General features: G+C 44.3%; 9 non-coding genes across 9 annotated transcripts; all 9 read right to left on the bottom strand.

Moving 5' to 3' along the window:
- Positions 1-1544: 1544 nt before the first annotated feature.
- On the bottom strand, positions 1545-1626 carry trnal-aag (transfer RNA leucine (anticodon AAG)). Its single transcript has one exon. It is a non-coding gene; the product is annotated as a tRNA-Leu (tRNA).
- A 1402-nt stretch (positions 1627-3028) lies between these two features.
- trnal-aag (transfer RNA leucine (anticodon AAG)) lies at positions 3029-3110 on the bottom strand. Its single transcript has one exon. It is a non-coding gene; the product is annotated as a tRNA-Leu (tRNA).
- Positions 3111-4514: 1404 nt separating this feature from the next.
- trnal-aag (transfer RNA leucine (anticodon AAG)) lies at positions 4515-4596 on the bottom strand. Its single transcript has one exon. It is a non-coding gene; the product is annotated as a tRNA-Leu (tRNA).
- A 2838-nt stretch (positions 4597-7434) lies between these two features.
- Positions 7435-7516, bottom strand: trnal-aag (transfer RNA leucine (anticodon AAG)). Its single transcript has one exon. It is a non-coding gene; the product is annotated as a tRNA-Leu (tRNA).
- Positions 7517-11843: 4327 nt separating this feature from the next.
- On the bottom strand, positions 11844-11925 carry trnal-aag (transfer RNA leucine (anticodon AAG)). Its single transcript has one exon. It is a non-coding gene; the product is annotated as a tRNA-Leu (tRNA).
- Positions 11926-14761: 2836 nt separating this feature from the next.
- On the bottom strand, positions 14762-14843 carry trnal-aag (transfer RNA leucine (anticodon AAG)). Its single transcript has one exon. It is a non-coding gene; the product is annotated as a tRNA-Leu (tRNA).
- Positions 14844-16248: 1405 nt separating this feature from the next.
- trnal-aag (transfer RNA leucine (anticodon AAG)) lies at positions 16249-16330 on the bottom strand. The gene has a single exon. It is a non-coding gene; the product is annotated as a tRNA-Leu (tRNA).
- Positions 16331-17735: 1405 nt separating this feature from the next.
- Positions 17736-17817, bottom strand: trnal-aag (transfer RNA leucine (anticodon AAG)). Its single transcript has one exon. It is a non-coding gene; the product is annotated as a tRNA-Leu (tRNA).
- A 2837-nt stretch (positions 17818-20654) lies between these two features.
- On the bottom strand, positions 20655-20735 carry trnal-aag (transfer RNA leucine (anticodon AAG)). The gene is given in 2 exon segments: positions 20655-20691; positions 20698-20735. It is a non-coding gene; the product is annotated as a tRNA-Leu (tRNA).
- Positions 20736-24060: the final 3325 nt, after the last annotated feature.

A 24060-nucleotide genomic window follows, 5' to 3' on the forward strand; every position in this document is an offset into this window, starting at 1 on the left:
CTTTGGGGTACATTTGGCAGACAGAATAGTTCAGGAATCCGTGGTGCACTGTGACACCAGCGCATCACCTTCTTCCCTGTCTTTGAACCGGGCCGCCTCAGCAAGGAATGCAAATGCAGTATTGCTCTTCGTGGAAGGATCGGTAAGTACACTCTCCAACTGAATGGCACATGATCAGAAGCAGTTTGTAGAATATCTTTACAATGCTCTGCACAGTAATCAAATGGAAATGCATTGCATTTCACTACGAGAGCAGATTTGTTCAAGCAAATTCGAAGGCAGGTTTGCAGATGGGAAAGCAAGCAGGAAAGCTCCGTTCTTGTCCATGTAAAAGGCTGCAGATGAAGAACAAAACAGTTTCGACCGCGGGAACCTATCTTGCGGAAGGTGAACGTGCTGATCACTATGCTACAGAAACAAGCCCACAGCCGCCCCGCTGCAGCTCAGTGGTATCCGACACTGAAAGTTGAAGACATTCTACCTTTCACCTTTCTGTTTCCAAATGCTCGTTGTTTCATGGGAGTTGTTTAATTTTGGCTGTGTGGTATGCATGGACGAGATACACCGAAGTATCTGTTTTCACCCGGTGTAGCCCAATAACGTTGTGTTGCTTACACCAGCTTTAAAAGGATAGCTTTTTAGCCGAGATGGCCGTCGCAGTCTGTGGCACAATCTTTAGTCTGTTCGACTGCTCACTGGAAAGGTAGTATTGTGAAACACTGCAGAAACGAAGGACTTCCTTACTTTTGCTCCGACTGACCATACTCTGTGAAATTTTCCCAGATTCTCAGTTGAGGAGTTTTTGCAGCTGGAAATTATCTCAGAAAGCCTGTTAATTCGTAATGTATTGAACGAATCGCAAAACAGAAAACATTTGACACGCAACACAAACAAAACTGGCAAACCAAATGCATTTTCAGATACAGTGAGCATGAATGCTAAATGTGAGACACTCCGAGGGCATGAGCCATGAAGTAATCTCACAACTAACATCAGGGCAATTCCAAACTACTCTTTCAATGATACTTGAGCCTCAGTGCACCACCATATCACAGACAATGCTGAAAAGAGAGAAAGAAAGAACATAATAAGAATAGGCCACAAAAAGTGAATTTCACCAATCACAGTCTCGATTAGATTACCTTTCCCTTCCGGTGTCTCCGGGACGGAAACGAAGGAAATTGGAGAAATTCAATAACATATGACATCAAAATTCATCGGAACGATTTTCCCATTCGCCAGAAAGCCAAGTAACGATGAATCGACTCACCGCAGGACTTTGTTTCACAACAGCGATGAAATAGCAGTCTCCATTCGGTTCCAGTAAAATCTCAACATGCTTGGAACATAAAGCAACAGTAGAGCTGTTCTGCAATTTTCCACGCGGGAGGCGAACACGATCAAGACAGCATAGACAATTTGGCACTTTCCCACTACACATTTAATTCCCCGGGAAGCAAATCAAATTTTTTTGTGAACAGAAGTACAGCGGGAATGGAAACGGCATTTTAACAAGCTGTGTCGTTGCAACTGAACAGTTGAAATGGCAGTGGTGGGATTCGAACCCACGCCCCGGTCGAGACAGGAGCCTTAATCCAGCGCCTTAGACCGCTCGGCCACACTACCAGCTGCGCTACAACCGCATTTTCTTGCATTTCCAATTGAGCTCCTGCATGACAACAGATGGAAAGTCACGTGAAATGGGTTCCATGATTCCTCTCCGACTCGCACGGCTGCTTGGATGTGCCGGCTACAATATCAATTTCGCAACAAATAATGATAGCTCATCAATCCGGATAAAAATCAATGGTAAGCTGAGGCTATCTTCTCAGACTCTTTTCAGCTACAAATGTATCTGTGAGTGCGTGAGCAAACATGTTCGCTTATGATTTGGTCAAATAACCATGAACTGCTTGACATTACTGCAATTTCGATTCTTACTTTGCTAAATGATTTCACCCATTGCTCGAAACAGGACAACTTTCACGTTTACACGGAACATGAAACACACCGGACAAGAGATACTTGAGCCTCAGTGCACCACCATATCACAGACATGCTGAAAAGAGAGAAAGAAAGAACATAACACGTTGTGTTGCTTACACCAGCTTTAAAAGGATAGCTTTTTAGCCGAGATGGCCGTCGCAGTCTGTGGCACAATCTTTAGTCTGTTCGACTGCTCACTGGAAAGGTAGTATTGTGAAACACTGCAGAACGAAGGACTTCCTTACTTTTGCTCCGACTGACCATACTCTGGGAAATTTTCCCAGATTCTCAGTTGAGGAGTTTTTGCAGCTGGAAATTATCTCAGAAAGCTTGTTAATTCGTAATGTATTGAACGAATCGCAAAACAGAAAACATTTGACACGCAACACAAACAAAACTGGCAAACCAATGCATTTTCAGATACAGTGAGCATGAATGCTAAATGTGAGACACTCCGAGGGCATGAGCCATAAAGTAATCTCACAACTAACATCAGGGCAATTCCAAACTACTCTTTCAATGATACTTGAGCCTCAGTGCACCACCATATCACAGACAATGCTGAAAAGAGAGAAAGAAAGAACATAATAAGAATAGGCCACAAAAGTGAATTTCACCAATCACAGTCTCGATTAGATTACCTTTCCCTTCCGGTGTCTCCGGACGGAAACGAAGGAAATTGGAGAAATTCAATAACATATGACAACAAAATTCATCGGAACGATTTTCCCATTCGCCAGAAAGCCAAGTAACGATGAATCGACTCACCGCAGGACTTTGTTTCACAACAGCGATGAAATAGCAGTCTCCATTCGGTTCCAGTAAAATCTCAACATGCTTGGAACATAAAGCAACAGTAGAGCTGTTCTGCAATTTTCCACGCGGGAAGCGAACACGATCAAGACAGCATAGACAATTTGGCACTTTCCCACTACACATTTAATTACCCGGGAAGCAAATCAAATTTTTTTGTGAACAGAAGTACAGCGGGAATGGAAACGGCATTTTAACAAGCTGTGTCGTTGCAACTGAACAGTAGAAACGGCAGTGGTGGGATTCGAACCCACGCCCCTGTCGAGACTGGAGCCTTAATCCAGTGCCTTAGACCGCTCGGCCACACTACCAGCTGCGCTGCAGCGCCATTTTCTTGCATTTCCAATGAGCTCCTGCATGACAACAGATGGAAAGTCACGTGAAATGGGTTCCATGATCCCTCTCCGACTCGCACGGCTGCTTGGATGTGCCGGCTACAATATCAATTTCGCAACAAATAATGATAGCTCATCAATCCGGATAAAAATCAATGGTAAGCTGAGGCTATCTTCTCAGACTCTTTTCAGCTACAAATGTATCTGTGAGTGCGTGAGCAAACATGTCGCTTATGATTTGGTCAAATAACCATGAACTGCTTGACATTACTGCAATTTCGATTCTTACTTTGCTAAATGATTTCACCCATTGCACGAAACAGGACAACTTTCACGTTTACACGGAACATGAAACACACCGGACAAGAGATATTGAGCCTCAGTGCACCACCATATCACAGACAATGCTGAAAAGAGAGAAAGAAAGAACATAACACGTTGTGTTGCTTACACCAGCTTTAAAAGGATAGCTTTTTAGCCGAGATGGCCGTCGCAGTCTGTGGCACAATCTTTAGTCTTTTCGACTGCTCACTGGAAAGGTAGTATTGTGAAACACTGCAGAAACGAAGGACTTCCTTACTTTTGCTCCGACTGACCATACTCTGTGAAATTTTCCCAGATTCTCAGTTGAGGAGTTTTTGCAGCTGGAAATTATCTCAGAAAGCCTGTTAATTCGTAATGTATTGAACGAATCGCAAAACAGAAAACATTTGACACGCAACACAAACAAAACTGGCAAACCAAATGCATTTTCAGATACAGTGAGCATGAATGCTAAATGTGAGACACTCCGAGGGCATGAGCCATAAAGTAATCTCACAACTAACATCAGGGCAATTCCAAACTACTCTTTCAATGATACTTGAGCCTCAGTGCACCACCATATCACAGACAATGCTGAAAAGAGAGAAAGAAAGAACATAATAAGAATAGGCCACAAAAAGTGAATTTCACCAATCACAGTCTCGATTAGATTACCTTTCCCTTCCGGTGTCTCCGGGACGGAAACGAAGGAAATTGGAGAAATTCAATAACATATGACATCAAAATTCATCGGAACGATTTTCCCATTCGCCAGAAAGCCAAGTAACGATGAATCGACTCACCGCAGGACTTTGTTTCACAACAGCGATGAAATAGCAGTCTCCATTCGGTTCCAGTAAAATCTCAACATGCTTGGAACATAAAGCAACAGTAGAGCTGTTCTGCAATTTTCCACGCGGGAGGCGAACACGATCAAGACAGCATAGACAATTTGGCACTTTCCCACTACACATTTAATTCCCCGGGAAGCAAATCAAATTTTTTTGTGAACAGAAGTACAGCGGGAATGGAAACGGCATTTTAACAAGCTGTGTCGTTGCAACTGAACAGTAGAAATGGCAGTGGTGGGATTCGAACCCACGCCCCTGTCGAGACTGGAGCCTTAATCCAGCGCCTTAGACCGCTCGGCCACACTACCAGCTGCGCTGCAGCCCCATTTTCTTGCATTTCCAATTGAGCTCCTGCATGACAACAGATGGAAAGTCACGTGAAATGGGTTCCATGATCCCTCTCCGACTCGCACGGCTGCTTGGATGTGCCGGCTACAATATCAATTTCGCAACAAATAATGATAGCTCATCAATCCGGATAAAAATCAATGGTAAGCTGAGGCTATCTTCTCAGACTCTTTTCAGCTACAAATGTATCTGTGAGTGCGTGAGCAAACATGTTCGCTTATGATTTGGTCAAATAACCATGAACTGCTTGACATTACTGCAATTTCGATTCTTACTTTGCTAAATGATTTCACCCATTGCTCGAAACAGGACAACTTTCACGTTTACACGGAACATGAAACACACCGGACTACAGGGAAAATGCACAAAGCTGAGCAGGCCGTGTTCCACATCATACCGTGCAGCATAGTTTCAGTCACTGTGTCTGTTTTGCAGAATAAGAGTCCCAAAGAATGTTCTCCAGCCTAAAAGCGGAGGTAGCATTACAATCCGAGAACGACAGATCACAGTGTGAGGATGCTCTGACCTCGGGGCCAGTTCGAGATGCCACTTTCCTTGCCTTTTACCTAAACCGTGCAATTGGCTGCAGGGATGTTCACACCTGGACATGAGCCACATCGATACAACTGAGTTGGAAACCTGCGTGGGAATCGACGAGAAGCGACTCAATAAATCTTGCTAAATTCCATGGTGCTTATTAGAAATGCAGTTTCTGTTCACCTCAATTTAAAAGGCAGTTTTTGAACATAGTAACTGAAATCAAAAGCTAATTATCTCACCCCACCCCCCACTCCGGGAGAGGTGCTAACTGCACTTGATTGCTTTTTGTTCTCGATGTGAAGAGCTCTCACGCCTGAGTCACCTTCACGCCTCTTGTTGCTGAGTGACTCCAAAAGAAGGAGTTTCACCAGAGCTGCAACTGCCTCACTTTCCCAGTCGCTCTCCCCGTTGACATTTTCCTGCTCATCAGTGATTTAAAGAAAAGCAAAAGGATGCGATGTTATTCTGCAGCCTCTTTGTCGATTCCTCCGTTTAAATTCCAACATGGCTTAGATCTCGGGGCGCACCTTAATACTAGCTTTGAAAGCACAGGTCCAGAGCTTCCTCTGAGAGTGCAATTTCTTTCATTGCTGTTGCTGATTGAATGAGTCGCTAACGTGCGAACTGCTCCAAAACATGATTCAGGACCTCTGGTGCCAATTCTCGCACTTTGAATAACGACAGACAGCTTCCAAATGAGGCCTTTCAGATACGACTTTGGGGTACATTTGGCAGACAGAATAGTTCAGGAATCCGTGGTGCACTGTGACACCAGCGCATCACCTTCTTCCCTGTCTTTGAACCGGGCCGCCTCAGCAAGGAATGCAAATGCAGTATTGCTCTTCGTGGAAGGATCGGTAACTACACTCTCCAACTGAATGGCACATGATCAGAAGCAGTTTGTAGAATATCTTTACAATGCTCTGCACAGTAATCAAATGGAAATGCATTGCATTTCACTACGAGAGCAGATTTGTTCAAGCAAATTCGAAGGCAGGTTTGCAGATGGGAAAGCAAGCAGGAAAGCTCCGTTCTTGTCCATGTAAAAGGCTGCAGATGAAGAACAAAACAGTTTCGACCGCGGGAACCTATCTTGCGGAAGGTGAACGTGCTGATCACTATGCTACAGAAACAAGCCCACAGCCGCCCCGCTGCAGCTCAGTGGTATCCGACACTGAAAGTTGAAGACATTCTACCTTTCACCTTTCTGTTTCCAAATGCTCGTTGTTTCATGGGAGTTGTTTAATTTTGGCTGTGTGGTATGCATGGACGAGATACACCGAAGTATCTGTTTTCACCCGGTGTAGCCCAATAACGTTGTGTTGCTTACACCAGCTTTAAAAGGATAGCTTTTTAGCCGAGATGGCCGTCGCAGTCTGTGGCACAATCTTTAGTCTGTTCGACTGCTCACTGGAAAGGTAGTATTGTGAAACACTGCAGAAACGAAGGACTTCCTTACTTTTGCTCCGACTGACCATACTCTGTGACATTTTCCCAGATTCTCAGTTGAGGAGTTTTTGCAGCTGGAAATTATCTCAGAAAGCCTGTTAATTCGTAATGTATTGAACGAATCGCAAAACAGAAAACATTTGACACGCAACACAAACAAAACTGGCAAACCAAATGCATTTTCAGATACAGTGAGCATGAATGCTAAATGTGAGACACTCCGAGGGCATGAGCCATAAAGTAATCTCACAACTAACATCAGGGCAATTCCAAACTACTCTTTCAATGATACTTGAGCCTCAGTGCACCACCATATCACAGACAATGCTGAAAAGAGAGAAAGAAAGAACATAATAAGAATAGGCCACAAAAAGTGAATTTCACCAATCACAGTCTCGATTAGATTACCTTTCCCTTCCGGTGTCTCCGGGACGGAAACGAAGGAAATTGGAGAAATTCAATAACATATGACATCAAAATTCATCGGAACGATTTTCCCATTCGCCAGAAAGCCAAGTAACGATGAATCGACTCACCGCAGGACTTTGTTTCACAACAGCGATGAAATAGCAGTCTCCATTCGGTTCCAGTAAAATCTCAACATGCTTGGAACATAAAGCAACAGTAGAGCTGTTCTGCAATTTTCCACGCGGGAGGCGAACACGATCAAGACAGCATAGACAATTTGGCACTTTCCCACTACACATTTAATTCCCCGGGAAGCAAATCAAATTTTTTGTGAACAGAAGTACAGCGGGAATGGAAACGGCATTTTAACAAGCTGTGTCGTTGCAACTGAACAGTAGAAATGGCAGTGGTGGGATTCGAACCCACGCCCCTGTCGAGACTGGAGCCTTAATCCAGCGCCTTAGACCGCTCGGCCACACTACCAGCTGCGCTGCAGCCCCATTTTCTTGCATTTCCAATTGAGCTCCTGCATGACAACAGATGGAAAGTCACGTGAAATGGGTTCCATGATTCCTCTCCGACTCGCACGGCTGCTTGGATGTGCCGGCTACAATATCAATTTCGCAACAAATAATGATAGCTCATCAATCCGGATAAAAATCAATGGTAAGCTGAGGCTATCTTCTCAGACTCTTTTCAGCTACAAATGTATCTGTGAGTGCGTGAGCAAACATGTTCGCTTATGATTTGGTCAAATAACCATGAACTGCTTGACATTACTGCAATTTCGATTCTTACTTTGCTAAATGATTTCACCCATTGCTCGAAACAGGACAACTTTCAAGTTTACACGGAACATGAAACACACCGGACTACAGGGAAAATGCACAAAGCTGAGCAGGCCGTGTTCCACATCATACCGTGCAGCATAGTTTCAGTCACTGTGTCTGTTTTGCAGAATAAGAGTCCCAAAGAATGTTCTCCAGCCTAAAAGCGGAGGTAGCATTACAATCCGAGAACGACAGATCACAGTGTGAGGATGCTCTGACCTCGGGGCCAGTTCGAGATGCCACTTTCCTTGCCTTTTACCTAAACCGTGCAATTGGCTGCAGGGATGTTCACACCTGGACATGAGCCACATCGATACAACTGAGTTGGAAACCTGCGTGGGAATCGACGAGAAGCGACTCAATAAATCTTGCTAAATTCCATGGTGCTTATTAGAAATGCAGTTTCTGTTCACCTCAATTTAAAAGGCAGTTTTTGAACATAGTAACTGAAATCAAAAGCTAATTATCTCACCCCACCCCCCACTCCGGGAGAGGTGCTAACTGCACTTGATTGCTTTTTGTTCTCGATGTGAAGAGCTCTCACGCCTGAGTCACCTTCACGCCTCTTGTTGCTGAGTGACTCCAAAAGAAGGAGTTTCACCAGAGCTGCAACTGCCTCACTTTCCCAGTCGCTCTCCCCGTTGACATTTTCCTGCTCATCAGTGATTTAAAGAAAAGCAAAAGGATGCGATGTTATTCTGCAGCCTCTTTGTCGATTCCTCCGTTTAAATTCCAACATGGCTTAGATCTCGGGGCGCACCTTAATACTAGCTTTGAAAGCACAGGTCCAGAGCTTCCTCTGAGAGTGCAATTTCTTTCATTGCTGTTGCTGATTGAATGAGCCGCTAACGTGCGAACTGCTCCAAAACATGATTCAGGACCTCTGGTGCCAATTCTCGCACTTTGAATAACGACAGACAGCTTCCAAATGAGGCCTTTCAGATACGACTTTGGGGTACATTTGGCAGACAGAATAGTTCAGGAATCCGTGGTGCACTGTGACACCAGCGCATCACCTTCTTCCCTGTCTTTGAACCGGGCCGCCTCAGCAAGGAATGCAAATGCAGTATTGCTCTTCGTGGAAGGATCGGTAAGTACACTCTCCAACTGAATGGCACATGATCAGAAGCAGTTTGTAGAATATCTTTACAATGCTCTGCACAGTAATCAAATGGAAATGCATTGCATTTCACTACGAGAGCAGATTTGTTCAAGCAAATTCGAAGGCAGGTTTGCAGATGGGAAAGCAAGCAGGAAAGCTCCGTTCTTGTCCATGTAAAAGGCTGCAGATGAAGAACAAAACAGTTTCGACCGCGGGAACCTATCTTGCGGAAGGTGAACGTGCTGATCACTATGCTACAGAAACAAGCCCACAGCCGCCCCGCTGCAGCTCAGTGGTATCCGACACTGAAAGTTGAAGACATTCTACCTTTCACCTTTCTGTTTCCAAATGCTCGTTGTTTCATGGGAGTTGTTTAATTTTGGCTGTGTGGTATGCATGGACGAGATACACCGAAGTATCTGTTTTCACCCGGTGTAGCCCAATAACGTTGTGTTGCTTACACCAGCTTTAAAAGGATAGCTTTTTAGCCGAGATGGCCGTCGCAGTCTGTGGCACAATCTTTAGTCTGTTCGACTGCTCACTGGAAAGGTAGTATTGTGAAACACTGCAGAAACGAAGGACTTCCTTACTTTTGCTCCGACTGACCATACTCTGTGAAATTTTCCCAGATTCTCAGTTGAGGAGTTTTTGCAGCTGGAAATTATCTCAGAAAGCCTGTTAATTCGTAATGTATTGAACGAATCGCAAAACAGAAAACATTTGACACGCAACACAAACAAAACTGGCAAACCAAATGCATTTTCAGATACAGTGAGCATGAATGCTAAATGTGAGACACTCCGAGGGCATGAGCCATGAAGTAATCTCACAACTAACATCAGGGCAATTCCAAACTACTCTTTCAATGATACTTGAGCCTCAGTGCACCACCATATCACAGACAATGCTGAAAAGAGAGAAAGAAAGAACATAATAAGAATAGGCCACAAAAAGTGAATTTCACCAATCACAGTCTCGATTAGATTACCTTTCCCTTCCGGTGTCTCCGGGACGGAAACGAAGGAAATTGGAGAAATTCAATAACATATGACATCAAAATTCATCGGAACGATTTTCCCATTCGCCAGAAAGCCAAGTAACGATGAATCGACTCACCGCAGGACTTTGTTTCACAACAGCGATGAAATAGCAGTCTCCATTCGGTTCCAGTAAAATCTCAACATGCTTGGAACATAAAGCAACAGTAGAGCTGTTCTGCAATTTTCCACGCGGGAGGCGAACACGATCAAGACAGCATAGACAATTTGGCACTTTCCCACTACACATTTAATTCCCCGGGAAGCAAATCAAATTTTTTGTGAACAGAAGTACAGCGGGAATGGAAACGGCATTTTAACAAGCTGCGTCGTTGCAACTGAACAGTTGAAATGGCAGTGGTGGTATTCGAACCCACGCCCCGGTCGAGACAGGAGCCTTAATCCAGCGCCTTAGACCGCTCGGCCACACTACCAGCTGCGCTACAACCGCATTTTCTTGCATTTCCAATTGAGCTCCTGCATGACAACAGATGGAAAGTCACGTGAAATGGGTTCCATGATTCCTCTCCGACTCGCACGGCTGCTTGGATGTGCCGGCTACAATATCAATTTCGCAACAAATAATGATAGCTCATCAATCCGGATAAAAATCAATGGTAAGCTGAGGCTATCTTCTCAGACTCTTTTCAGCTACAAATGTATCTGTGAGTGCGTGAGCAAACATGTTCGCTTATGATTTGGTCAAATAACCATGAACTGCTTGACATTACTGCAATTTCGATTCTTACTTTGCTAAATGATTTCACCCATTGCTCGAAACAGGACAACTTTCACGTTTACACGGAACATGAAACACACCGGACAAGAGATACTTGAGCCTCAGTGCACCACCATATCACAGACAATGCTGAAAAGAGAGAAAGAAAGAACATAACACGTTGTGTTGCTTACACCAGCTTTAAAAGGATAGCTTTTTAGCCGAGATGGCCGTCGCAGTCTGTGGCACAATCTTTAGTCTGTTCGACTGCTCACTGGAAAGGTAGTATTGTGAAACACTGCAGAAACGAAGGACTTCCTTACTTTTGCTCCGACTGACCATACTCTGGGAAATTTTCCCAGATTCTCAGTTGAGGAGTTTTTGCAGCTGGAAATTATCTCAGAAAGCTTGTTAATTCGTAATGTATTGAACGAATCGCAAAACAGAAAACATTTGACACGCAACACAAACAAAACTGGCAAACCAAATGCATTTTCAGATACAGTGAGCATGAATGCTAAATGTGAGACACTCCGAGGGCATGAGCCATAAAGTAATCTCACAACTAACATCAGGGCAATTCCAAACTACTCTTTCAATGATACTTGAGCCTCAGTGCACCACCATATCACAGACAATGCTGAAAAGAGAGAAAGAAAGAACATAATAAGAATAGGCCACAAAAAGTGAATTTCACCAATCACAGTCTCGATTAGATTACCTTTCCCTTCCGGTGTCTCCGGGACGGAAACGAAGGAAATTGGAGAAATTCAATAACATATGACAACAAAATTCATCGGAACGATTTTCCCATTCGCCAGAAAGCCAAGTAACGATGAATCGACTCACCGCAGGACTTTGTTTCACAACAGCGATGAAATAGCAGTCTCCATTCGGTTCCAGTAAAATCTCAACATGCTTGGAACATAAAGCAACAGTAGAGCTGTTCTGCAATTTTCCACGCGGGAAGCGAACACGATCAAGACAGCATAGACAATTTGGCACTTTCCCACTACACATTTAATTCCCCGGGAAGCAAATCAAATTTTTTTGTGAACAGAAGTACAGCGGGAATGGAAACGGCATTTTAACAAGCTGTGTCGTTGCAACTGAACAGTAGAAATGGCAGTGGTGGGATTCGAACCCACGCCCCTGTCGAGACTGGAGCCTTAATCCAGCGCCTTAGACCGCTCGGCCACACTACCAGCTGCGCTGCAGCCCCATTTTCTTGCATTTCCAATTGAGCTCCTGCATGACAACAGATGGAAAGTCACGTGAAATGGGTTCCATGATCCCTCTCCGACTCGCACGGCTGCTTGGATGTGCCGGCTACAATATCAATTTCGCAACAAATAATGATAGCTCATCAATCCGGATAAAAATCAATGGTAAGCTGAGGCTATCTTCTCAGACTCTTTTCAGCTACAAATGTATCTGTGAGTGCGTGAGCAAACATGTTCGCTTATGATTTGGTCAAATAACCATGAACTGCTTGACATTACTGCAATTTCGATTCTTACTTTGCTAAATGATTTCACCCATTGCTCGAAACAGGACAACTTTCACGTTTACACGGAACATGAAACACACCGGACTACAGGGAAAATGCACAAAGCTGAGCAGGCCGTGTTCCACATCATACCGTGCAGCATAGTTTCAGTCACTGTGTCTGTTTTGCAGAATAAGAGTCCCAAAGAATGTTCTCCAGCCTAAAAGCGGAGGTAGCATTACAATCCGAGAACGACAGATCACAGTGTGAGGATGCTCTGACCTCGGGGCCAGTTCGAGATGCCACTTTCCTTGCCTTTTACCTAAACCGTGCAATTGGCTGCAGGGATGTTCACACCTGGACATGAGCCACATCGATACAACTGAGTTGGAAACCTGCGTGGGAATCGACGAGAAGCGACTCAATAAATCTTGCTAAATTCCATGGTGCTTATTAGAAATGCAGTTTCTGTTCACCTCAATTTAAAAGGCAGTTTTTGAACATAGTAACTGAAATCAAAAGCTAATTATCTCACCCCACCCCCACTCCGGGAGAGGTGCTAACTGCACTTGATTGCTTTTTGTTCTCGATGTGAAGAGCTCTCACGCCTGAGTCACCTTCACGCCTCTTGTTGCTGAGTGACTCCAAAAGAAGGAGTTTCACCAGAGCTGCAACTGCCTCACTTTCCCAGTCGCTCTCCCCCGTTGACATTTTCCTGCTCATCAGTGATTTAAAGAAAAGCAAAAGGATGCGATGTTATTCTGCAGCCTCTTTGTCGATTCCTCCGTTTAAATTCCAACATGGCTTAGATCTCGGGCGCACCTTAATACTAGCTTTGAAAGCACAGGTCCAGAGCTTCCTCTGAGAGTGCAATTTCTTTCATTGCTGTTGCTGATTGAATGAGTCGCTAACGTGCGAACTGCTCCAAAACATGATTCAGGACCTCTGGTGCCAATTCTCGCACTTTGAATAACGACAGACAGCTTCCAAATGAGGCCTTTCAGATACGACTTTGGGGTACATTTGGCAGACAGAATAGTTCAGGAATCCGTGGTGCACTGTGACACCAGCGCATCACCTTCTTCCCTGTCTTTGAACCGGGCCGCCTCAGCAAGGAATGCAAATGCAGTATTGCTCTTCGTGGAAGGATCGGTAAGTACACTCTCCAACTGAATGGCACATGATCAGAAGCAGTTTGTAGAATATCTTTACAATGCTCTGCACAGTAATCAAATGGAAATGCATTGCATTTCACTACGAGAGCAGATTTGTTCAAGCAAATTCGAAGGCAGGTTTGCAGATGGGAAAGCAAGCAGGAAAGCTCCGTTCTTGTCCATGTAAAAGGCTGCAGATGAAGAACAAAACAGTTTCGACCGCGGGAACCTATCTTGCGGAAGGTGAACGTGCTGATCACTATGCTACAGAAACAAGCCCACAGCCGCCCCGCTGCAGCTCAGTGGTATCCGACACTGAAAGTTGAAGACATTCTACCTTTCACCTTTCTGTTTCCAAATGCTCGTTGTTTCATGGGAGTTGTTTAATTTTGGCTGTGTGGTATGCATGGACGAGATACACCGAAGTATCTGTTTTCACCCGGTGTAGCCCAATAACGTTGTGTTGCTTACACCAGCTTTAAAAGGATAGCTTTTTAGCCGAGATGGCCGTCGCAGTCTGTGGCACAATCTTTAGTCTGTTCGACTGCTCACTGGAAAGGTAGTATTGTGAAACACTGCAGAAACGAAGGACTTCCTTACTTTTGCTCCGACTGACCATACTCTGTGAAATTTTCCCAGATTCTCAGTTGAGGAGTTTTTGCAGCTGGAAATTATCTCAGAAAGCTGTTAATTCGTAATGTATTGAACGAATCGCAAAACAGAAAACATTTGACACGCAACACAAACAAAACTGGCAAACCAAATGCATTTTCAGATACAGTGAGCATGAATGCTAAATGTGAGACACTCCGAGGGCATGAGCCATAAAGTAATCTCACAACTAACATCAGGGCAATTCCAAACTACTCTTTCAATGATACTTGAGCCTCAGTGCACCACCATATCACAGACAATGCTGAAAAGAGAGAAAGAAAGAACATAATAAGAATAGGCCACAAAAAGTGAATTTCACCAATCACAGTCTCGATTAGATTACCTTTCCCTTCCGGTGTCTCCGGGACGGAAACGAAGGAAATTGGAGAAATTCAATAACATATGACATCAAAATTCATCGGAACGATTTTCCCATTCGCCAGAAAGCCAAGTAACGATGAATCGACTCACCGCAGGACTTTGTTTCACAACAGCGATGAAATAGCAGTCTCCATTCGGTTCCAGTAAAATCTCAACATGCTTGGAACATAAAGCAACAGTAGAGCGGTTCTGCAATTTTCCACGCGGGAGGCGAACACGATCAAGACAGCATAGACAATTTGGCACTTTCCCACTACACATTTAATTCCCCGGGAAGCAAATCAAATTTTTTGTGAACAGAAGTACAGCGGGAATGGAAACGGCATTTTAACCAGCTGTGTCGTTGCAACTGAACAGTAGAAATGGCAGTGGTGGGATTCGAACCCACGCCCCTGTCGAGACTGGAGCCTTAATCCAGCGCCTTAGACCGCTCGGCCACACTACCAGCTGCGCTGCAGCGCCCATTTTCTTGCATTTCCAATTGAGCTCCTGCATGACAACAGATGGAAAGTCACGTGAAATGGGTTCCATGATCCCTCTCCGACTCGCACGGCTGCTTGGATGTGCCGGCTACAATATCAATTTCGCAACAAATAATGATAGCTCATCAATCCGGATAAAAATCAATGGTAAGCTGAGGCTATCTTCTCAGACTCTTTTCAGCTACAAATGTATCTGTGAGTGCGTGAGCAAACATGTTCGCTTATGATTTGGTCAAATAACCATGAACTGCTTGACATTACTGCAATTTCGATTCTTACTTTGCTAAATGATTTCACCCATTGCTCGAAACAGGACAACTTTCACGTTTACACGGAACATGAAACACACCGGACAAGAGATATTGAGCCTCAGTGCACCACCATATCACAGACAATGCTGAAAAGAGAGAAAGAAAGAACATAACACGTTGTGTTGCTTACACCAGCTTTAAAAGGATAGCTTTTTAGCAGAAATGGCCGTCGCAGTCTGTGGCACAATCTTTAGTCTGTTCGACTGCTCACTGGAAAGGTAGTATTGTGAAACACTGCAGAAACGAAGGACTTCCTTACTTTTGCTCCGACTGACCATACTCTGTGAAATTTTCCAGATTCTCAGTTGAGGAGTTTTTGCAGCTGGAAATTATCTCAGAAAGCTGTTAATTCGTAATGTATTGAACGAATCGCAAAACAGAAAACATTTGACACGCAACACAAACAAAACTGGCAAACCAAATGCATTTTCAGATACAGTGAGCATGAATGCTAAATGTGAGACACTCCGAGGGCATGAGCCATAAAGTAATCTCACAACTAACATCAGGGCAATTCCAAACTACTCTTTCAATGATACTTGAGCCTCAGTGCACCACCATATCACAGACAATGCTGAAAAGAGAGAAAGAAAGAACATAATAAGAATAGGCCACAAAAAGTGAATTTCACCAATCACAGTCTCGATTAGATTACCTTTCCCTTCCGGTGTCTCCGGGACGGAAACGAAGGAAATTGGAGAAATTCAATAACATATGACAACAAAATTCATCGGAACGATTTTCCCATTCGCCAGAAAGCCAAGTAACGATGAATCGACTCACCGCAGGACTTTGTTTCACAACAGCGATGAAATAGCAGTCTCCATTCGGTTCCAGTAAAATCTCAACATGCTTGGAACATAAAGCAACAGTAGAGCTGTTCTGCAATTTTCCACGCGGGAAGCGAACACGATCAAGACAGCATAGACAATTTGGCACTTTCCCACTACACATTTAATTCCCCGGGAAGCAAATCAAATTTTTTTGTGAACAGAAGTACAGCGGGAATGGAAACGGCATTTTAACAAGCTGTGTCGTTGCAACTGAACAGTAGAAATCGCAGTGGTGGGATTCGAACCCACGCCCCTGTCGAGACTGGAGCCTTAATCCAGCGCCTTAGACCGCTCGGCCACACTACCAGCTGCGCTGCAGCGCCATTTTCTTGCATTTCCAATTGAGCTCCTGCATGACAACAGATGGAAAGTCACGTGAAATGGGTTCCATGATCCCTCTCCGACTCGCACGGCTGCTTGGATGTGCCGGCTACAATATCAATTTCGCAACAAATAATGATAGCTCATCAATCCGGATAAAAATCAATGGTAAGCTGAGGCTATCTTCTCAGACTCTTTTCAGCTACAAATGTATCTGTGAGTGCGTGAGCAAACATGTTCGCTTATGATTTGGTCAAATAACCATGAACTGCTTGACATTACTGCAATTTCGATTCTTACTTTGCTAAATGATTTCACCCATTGCACGAAACAGGACAACTTTCACGTTTACACGGAACATGAAACACACCGGACAAGAGATATTGAGCCTCAGTGCACCACCATATCACAGACAATGCTGAAAAGAGAGAAAGAAAGAACATAACACGTTGTGTTGCTTACACCAGCTTTAAAAGGATAGCTTTTTAGCCGAGATGGCCGTCGCAGTCTGTGGCACAATCTTTAGTCTTTTCGACTGCTCACTGGAAAGGTAGTATTGTGAAACACTGCAGAAACGAAGGACTTCCTTACTTTTGCTCCGACTGACCATACTCTGTGAAATTTTCCCAGATTCTCAGTTGAGGAGTTTTTGCAGCTGGAAATTATCTCAGAAAGCCTGTTAATTCGTAATGTATTGAACGAATCGCAAAACAGAAAACATTTGACACGCAACACAAACAAAACTGGCAAACCAAATGCATTTTCAGATACAGTGAGCATGAATGCTAAATGTGAGACACTCCGAGGGCATGAGCCATAAAGTAATCTCACAACTAACATCAGGGCAATTCCAAACTACTCTTTCAATGATACTTGAGCCTCAGTGCACCACCATATCACAGACAATGCTGAAAAGAGAGAAAGAAAGAACATAATAAGAATAGGCCACAAAAAGTGAATTTCACCAATCACAGTCTCGATTAGATTACCTTTCCCTTCCGGTATCTCCGGGACGGAAACGAAGGAAATTGGAGAAATTCAATAACATATGACATCAAAATTCATCGGAACGATTTTCCCATTCGCCAGAAAGCCAAGTAACGATGAATCGACTCACCGCAGGACTTTGTTTCACAACAGCGATGAAATAGCAGTCTCCATTCGGTTCCAGTAAAATCTCAACATGCTTGGAACATAAAGCAACAGTAGAGCTGTTCTGCAATTTTCCACGCGGGAGGCGAACACGATCAAGACAGCATAGACAATTTGGCACTTTCCCACTACACGTTTAATTCCCCGGGAAGCAAATCAAATTTTTTGTGAACAGAAGTACAGCGGGAATGGAAACGGCATTTTAACAAGCTGTGTCGTTGCAACTGAACAGTAGAAATGGCAGTGGTGGGATTCGAACCCACGCCCCTGTTGAGACTGGAGCCTTAATCCAGCGCCTTAGACCGCTCGGCCACACTACCAGCTGCGCTGCAGCCCCATTTTCTTGCATTTCCAATTGAGCTCCTGCATGACAACAGATGGAAAGTCACGTGAAATGGGTTCCATGATCCCTCTCCGACTCGCACGGCTGCTTGGATGTGCCGGCTACAATATCAATTTCGCAACAAATAATGATAGCTCATCAATCCGGATAAAAATCAATGGTAAGCTGAGGCTATCTTCTCAGACTCTTTTCAGCTACAAATGTATCTGTGAGTGCGTGAGCAAACATGTTCGCTTATGATTTGGTCAAATAACCATGAACTGCTTGACATTACTGCAATTTCGATTCTTACTTTGCTAAATGATTTCACCCATTGCTCGAAACAGGACAACTTTCACGTTTACACGGAACATGAAACACACCGGACTACAGGGAAAATGCACAAAGCTGAGCAGGCCGTGTTCCACATCATACCGTGCAGCATAGTTTCAGTCACTGTGTCTGTTTTGCAGAATAAGAGTCCCAAAGAATGTTCTCCAGCCTAAAAGCGGAGGTAGCATTACAATCCGAGAACGACAGATCACAGTGTGAGGATGCTCTGACCTCGGGGCCAGTTCGAGATGCCACTTTCCTTGCCTTTTACCTAAACCGTGCAATTGGCTGCAGGGATGTTCACACCTGGACATGAGCCACATCGATACAACTGAGTTGGAAACCTGCGTGGGAATCGACGAGAAGCGACTCAATAAATCTTGCTAAATTCCATGGTGCTTATTAGAAATGCAGTTTCTGTTCACCTCAATTTAAAAGGCAGTTTTTGAACATAGTAACTGAAATCAAAAGCTAATTATCTCACCCCACCCCCACTCCGGGAGAGGTGCTAACTGCACTTGATTGCTTTTTGTTCTCGATGTGAAGAGCTCTCACGCCTGAGTCACCTTCACGCCTCTTGTTGCTGAGTGACTCCAAAAGAAGGAGTTTCACCAGAGCTGCAACTGCCTCACTTTCCCAGTCGCTCTCCCCGTTGACATTTTCCTGCTCATCAGTGATTTAAAGAAAAGCAAAAGGATGCGATGTTATTCTGCAGCCTCTTTGTCGATTCCTCCGTTTAAATTCCAACATGGCTTAGATCTCGGGGCGCACCTTAATACTAGCTTTGAAAGCACAGGTCCAGAGCTTCCTCTGAGAGTGCAATTTCTTTCATTGCTGTTGCTGATTGAATGAGCCGCTAACGTGCGAACTGCTCCAAAACATGATTCAGGACCTCTGGTGCCAATTCTCGCACTTTGAATAACGACAGACAGCTTCCAAATGAGGCCTTTCAGATACGACTTTGGGGTACATTTGGCAGACAGAATAGTTCAGGAATCCGTGGTGCACTGTGACACCAGCGCATCACCTTCTTCCCTGTCTTTGAACCGGGCCGCCTCAGCAAGGAATGCAAATGCAGTATTGCTCTTCGTGGAAGGATCGGTAAGTACACTCTCCAACTGAATGGCACATGATCAGAAGCAGTTTGTAGAATATCTTTACAATGCTCTGCACAGTAATCAAATGGAAATGCATTGCATTTCACTACGAGAGCAGATTTGTTCAAGCAAATTCGAAGGCAGGTTTGCAGATGGGAAAGCAAGCAGGAAAGCTCCGTTCTTGTCCATGTAAAAGGCTGCAGATGAAGAACAAAACAGTTTCGACCGCGGGAACCTATCTTGCGGAAGGTGAACGTGCTGATCACTATGCTACAGAAACAAGCCCACAGCCGCCCCGCTGCAGCTCAGTGGTATCCGACACTGAAAGTTGAAGACATTCTACCTTTCACCTTTCTGTTTCCAAATGCTCGTTGTTTCATGGGAGTTGTTTAATTTTGGCTGTGTGGTATGCATGGACGAGATACACCGAAGTATCTGTTTTCACCCGGTGTAGCCCAATAACGTTGTGTTGCTTACACCAGCTTTAAAAGGATAGCTTTTTAGCCGAGATGGCCGTCGCAGTCTGTGGCACAATCTTTAGTCTGTTCGACTGCTCACTGGAAAGGTAGTATTGTGAAACACTGCAGAAACGAAGGACTTCCTTACTTTTGCTCCGACTGACCATACTCTGTGACATTTTCCCAGATTCTCAGTTGAGGAGTTTTTGCAGCTGGAAATTATCTCAGAAAGCCTGTTAATTCGTAATGTATTGAACGAATCGCAAAACAGAAAACATTTGACACGCAACACAAACAAAACTGGCAAACCAAATGCATTTTCAGATACAGTGAGCATGAATGCTAAATGTGAGACACTCCGAGGGCATGAGCCATAAAGTAATCTCACAACTAACATCAGGGCAATTCCAAACTACTCTTTCAATGATACTTGAGCCTCAGTGCACCACCATATCACAGACAATGCTGAAAAGAGAGAAAGAAAGAACATAATAAGAATAGGCCAAAAAAGTGAATTTCACCAATCACAGTCTCGATTAGATTACCTTTCCCTTCCGGTGTCTCCGGGACGGAAACGAAGGAAATTGGAGAAATTCAATAACATATGACATCAAAATTCATCGGAACGATTTTCCCATTCGCCAGAAAGCCAAGTAACGATGAATCGACTCACCGCAGGACTTTGTTTCACAACAGCGATGAAATAGCAGTCTCCATTCGGTTCCAGTAAAATCTCAACATGCTTGGAACATAAAGCAACAGTAGAGCTGTTCTGAAATTTTCCACGCGGGAGGCGAACACGATCAAGACAGCATAGACAATTTGGCACTTTCCCACTACACATTTAATTCCCCGGGAAGCAAATCAAATTTTTATGTGAACAGAAGTACAGCGGGAATGGAAACGGCATTTTAACAAGCTGTGTCGTTGCAACTGAACAGTAGAAATGGCAGTGGTGGGATTCGAACCCACGCCCCTGTCGAGACTGGGCCTTAATCCAGCGCCTTAGACCGCTCGGCCACACTACCAGCTGCGCTGCAGCCCCATTTTCTTGCATTTCCAATTGAGCTCCTGCATGACAACAGATGGAAAGTCACGTGAAATGGGTTCCATGATTCCTCTCCGACTCGCACGGCTGCTTGGATGTGCCGGCTACAATATCAATTTCGCAACAAATAATGATAGCTCATCAATCCGGATAAAAATCAATGGTAAGCTGAGGCTATCTTCTCAGACTCTTTTCAGCTACAAATGTATCTGTGAGTGCGTGAGCAAACATGTTCGCTTATGATTTGGTCAAATAACCATGAACTGCTTGACATTACTGCAATTTCGATTCTTACTTTGCTAAATGATTTCACCCATTGCTCGAAACAGGACAACTTTCAAGTTTACACGGAACATGAAACACACCGGACTACAGGGAAAATGCACAAAGCTGAGCAGGCCGTGTTCCACATCATACCGTACAGCATAGTTTCAGTCACTGTGTCTGTTTTGCAGAATAAGAGTCCCAAAGAATGTTCTCCAGCCTAAAAGCGGAGGTAGCATTACAATCCGAGAACGACAGATCACAGTGTGAGGATGCTCTGACCTCGGGGCCAGTTCGAGATGCCACTTTCCTTGCCTTTACCTAAACCGTGCAATTGGCTGCAGGGATGTTCACACCTGGACATGAGCCACATCGATACAACTGAGTTGGAAACCTGCGTGGGAATCGACGAGAAGCGACTCAATAAATCTTGCTAAATTCCATGGTGCTTATTAGAAATGCAGTTTCTGTTCACCTCAATTTAAAAGGCAGTTTTTGAACATAGTAACTGAAATCAAAAGCTAATTATCTCACCCCACCCCCCACTCCGGGAGAGGTGCTAACTGCACTTGATTGCTTTTTGTTCTCGATGTGAAGAGCTCTCACGCCTGAGTCACCTTCACGCCTCTTGTTGCTGAGTGACTCCAAAAGAAGGAGTTTCACCAGAGCTGCAACTGCCTCACTTTCCCAGTCGCTCTCCCCGTTGACAGTTTCCTGCTCATCAGTGATTTAAAGAAAAGCAAAAGGATGCGATGTTATTCTGCAGCCTCTTTGTCGATTCCTCCGTTTAAATTCCAAAATGGCTTAGATCTCGGGGCGCACCTTAATACTAGCTTTGAAAGCACAGGTCCAGAGCTTCCTCTGAGAGTGCAATTTCTTTCATTGCTGTTGCTGATTGAATGAGCCGCTAACGTGCGAACTGCTCCAAACATGATTCAGGACCTCTGGTGCCAATTCTCGCACTTGAATAACGACAGACAGCTTTCAAATGAGGCCTTTCAGATACGACTTTGGGGTACATTTGGCAGACAGAATAGTTCAGGAATCCGTGGTGCACTGTGACACCAGCGCATCACCTTCTTCCCTGTCTTTGAACCGGGCCGCCTCAGCAAGGAATGCAAATGCAGTATTGCTCTTCGTGGAAGGATCGGTAAGTACACTCTCCAACTGAATGGCACATGATCAGAAGCAGTTTGTAGAATATCTTACAATGCTCTGCACAGTACTCAAATGGAAATGCATTGCATTTCACTACGAGAGCAGATTTGTTCAAGCAAATTCGAGGCAGGTTTGCAGATGGGAAAGCAAGCAGGAAAGCTCCGTTCTTGTCCATGTAAAAGGCTGCAGATGAAGAACAAAACAGTTTCGACCGCGGGAACCTATCTTGCAGAAGGTGAACGTGCTGATCACTATGCTACAGAAACAAGCCCACAGCCGCCCCGCTGCAGCTCAGTGGTATCCGACACTGAAAGTTGAAGACATTCTACCTTTCACCTTTCTGTTTCCAAATGCTCGTTGTTTCATGGGAGTTGTTTAATTTTGGCTGTGTGTATGCATGGACGAGATACACCGAAGTATCTGTTTTCACCCGGTGTAGCCCAATAACGTTGTGTTGCTTACACCAGCTTTAAAAGGATAGCTTTTTAGCCGAGATGGCCGTCGCAGTCTGTGGCACAATCTTTAGTCTGTTCGACTGCTCACTGGAAAGGTAGTATTGTGAAACACTGCAGAAACGAAGGACTTCCTTACTTTTGCTCCGACTGACCATACTCTGTGAAATTTTCCCAGATTCTCAGTTGAGGAGTTTTTGCAGCTGGAAATTATCTCAGAAAGCCTGTTAATTCGTAATGTATTGAACGAATCGCAAAACAGAAAACATTTGACACGCAACACAAACAAAACTGGCAAACCAAATGCATTTTCAGATACAGTGAGCATGAATGCTAAATGTGAGACACTCCGAGGGCATGAGCCATGAAGTAATCTCACAACTAACATCAGGGCAATTCCAAACTACTCTTTCAATGATACTTGAGCCTCAGTGCACCACCATATCACAGACAATGCTGAAAAGAGAGAAAGAAAGAACATAATAAGAATAGGCCACAAAAAGTGAATTTCACCAATCACAGTCTCGATTAGATTACCTTTCCCTTCCGGTGTCTCCGGGACGGAAACGAAGGAAATTGGAGAAATTCAATAACATATGACATCAAAATTCATCGGAACGATTTTCCCATTCGCCAGAAAGCCAAGTAACGATGAATCGACTCACCGCAGGACTTTGTTTCACAACAGCGATGAAATAGCAGTCTCCATTCGGTTCCAGTAAAATCTCAACATGCTTGGAACATAAAGCAACAGTAGAGCTGTTCTGCAATTTTCCACGCGGAGGCAAACACGATCAAGACAGCATAGACAATTTGGCACTTTCCCACTACACATTTAATTCCCCGGGAAGCAAATCAAATTTTTTAGTGAACAGAAGTACAGCGGGAATGGAAACGTCATTTTAACAAGCTGCGTCGTTGCAACTGAGCAGTTGAAATGGCAGTGGTGGTATTCGAACCCACGCCCCGGTCGAGACAGGAGCCTTAATCCAGCGCCTTAGACCGCTCGGCCACACTACCAGCTGCGCTACAACCGCATTTTCTTGCATTTCCAAATGAGCTCCTGCATGACAACAGATGGAAAGTCACGTGAAATGGGTTCCATGATTCCTCTCCGACTCGCACGGCTGCTTGGATGTGCCGGCTACAATATCAATTTCGCAACAAATAATGATAGCTCATCAATCCGGATAAAAATCAATGGTAAGCTGAGGCTATCTTCTCAGACTCTTTTCAGCTACAAATGTATCTGTGAGTGCGTGAGCAAACATGTTCGCTTATGATTTGGTCAAATAACCATGAACTGCTTGACATTACTGCAATTTCGATTCTTACTTTGCTAAATGATTTCACCCATTGCTCGAAACAGGACAACTTTCACGTTTACACGGAACATGAAACACACCGGACAAGAGATACTTGAGCCTCAGT

This window comes from Hemiscyllium ocellatum, unplaced genomic scaffold (assembly GCF_020745735.1).
Source record: "Hemiscyllium ocellatum isolate sHemOce1 unplaced genomic scaffold, sHemOce1.pat.X.cur. scaffold_2060_pat_ctg1, whole genome shotgun sequence".
NCBI classification, from domain to species: Eukaryota; Metazoa; Chordata; class Chondrichthyes; order Orectolobiformes; family Hemiscylliidae; genus Hemiscyllium; species Hemiscyllium ocellatum.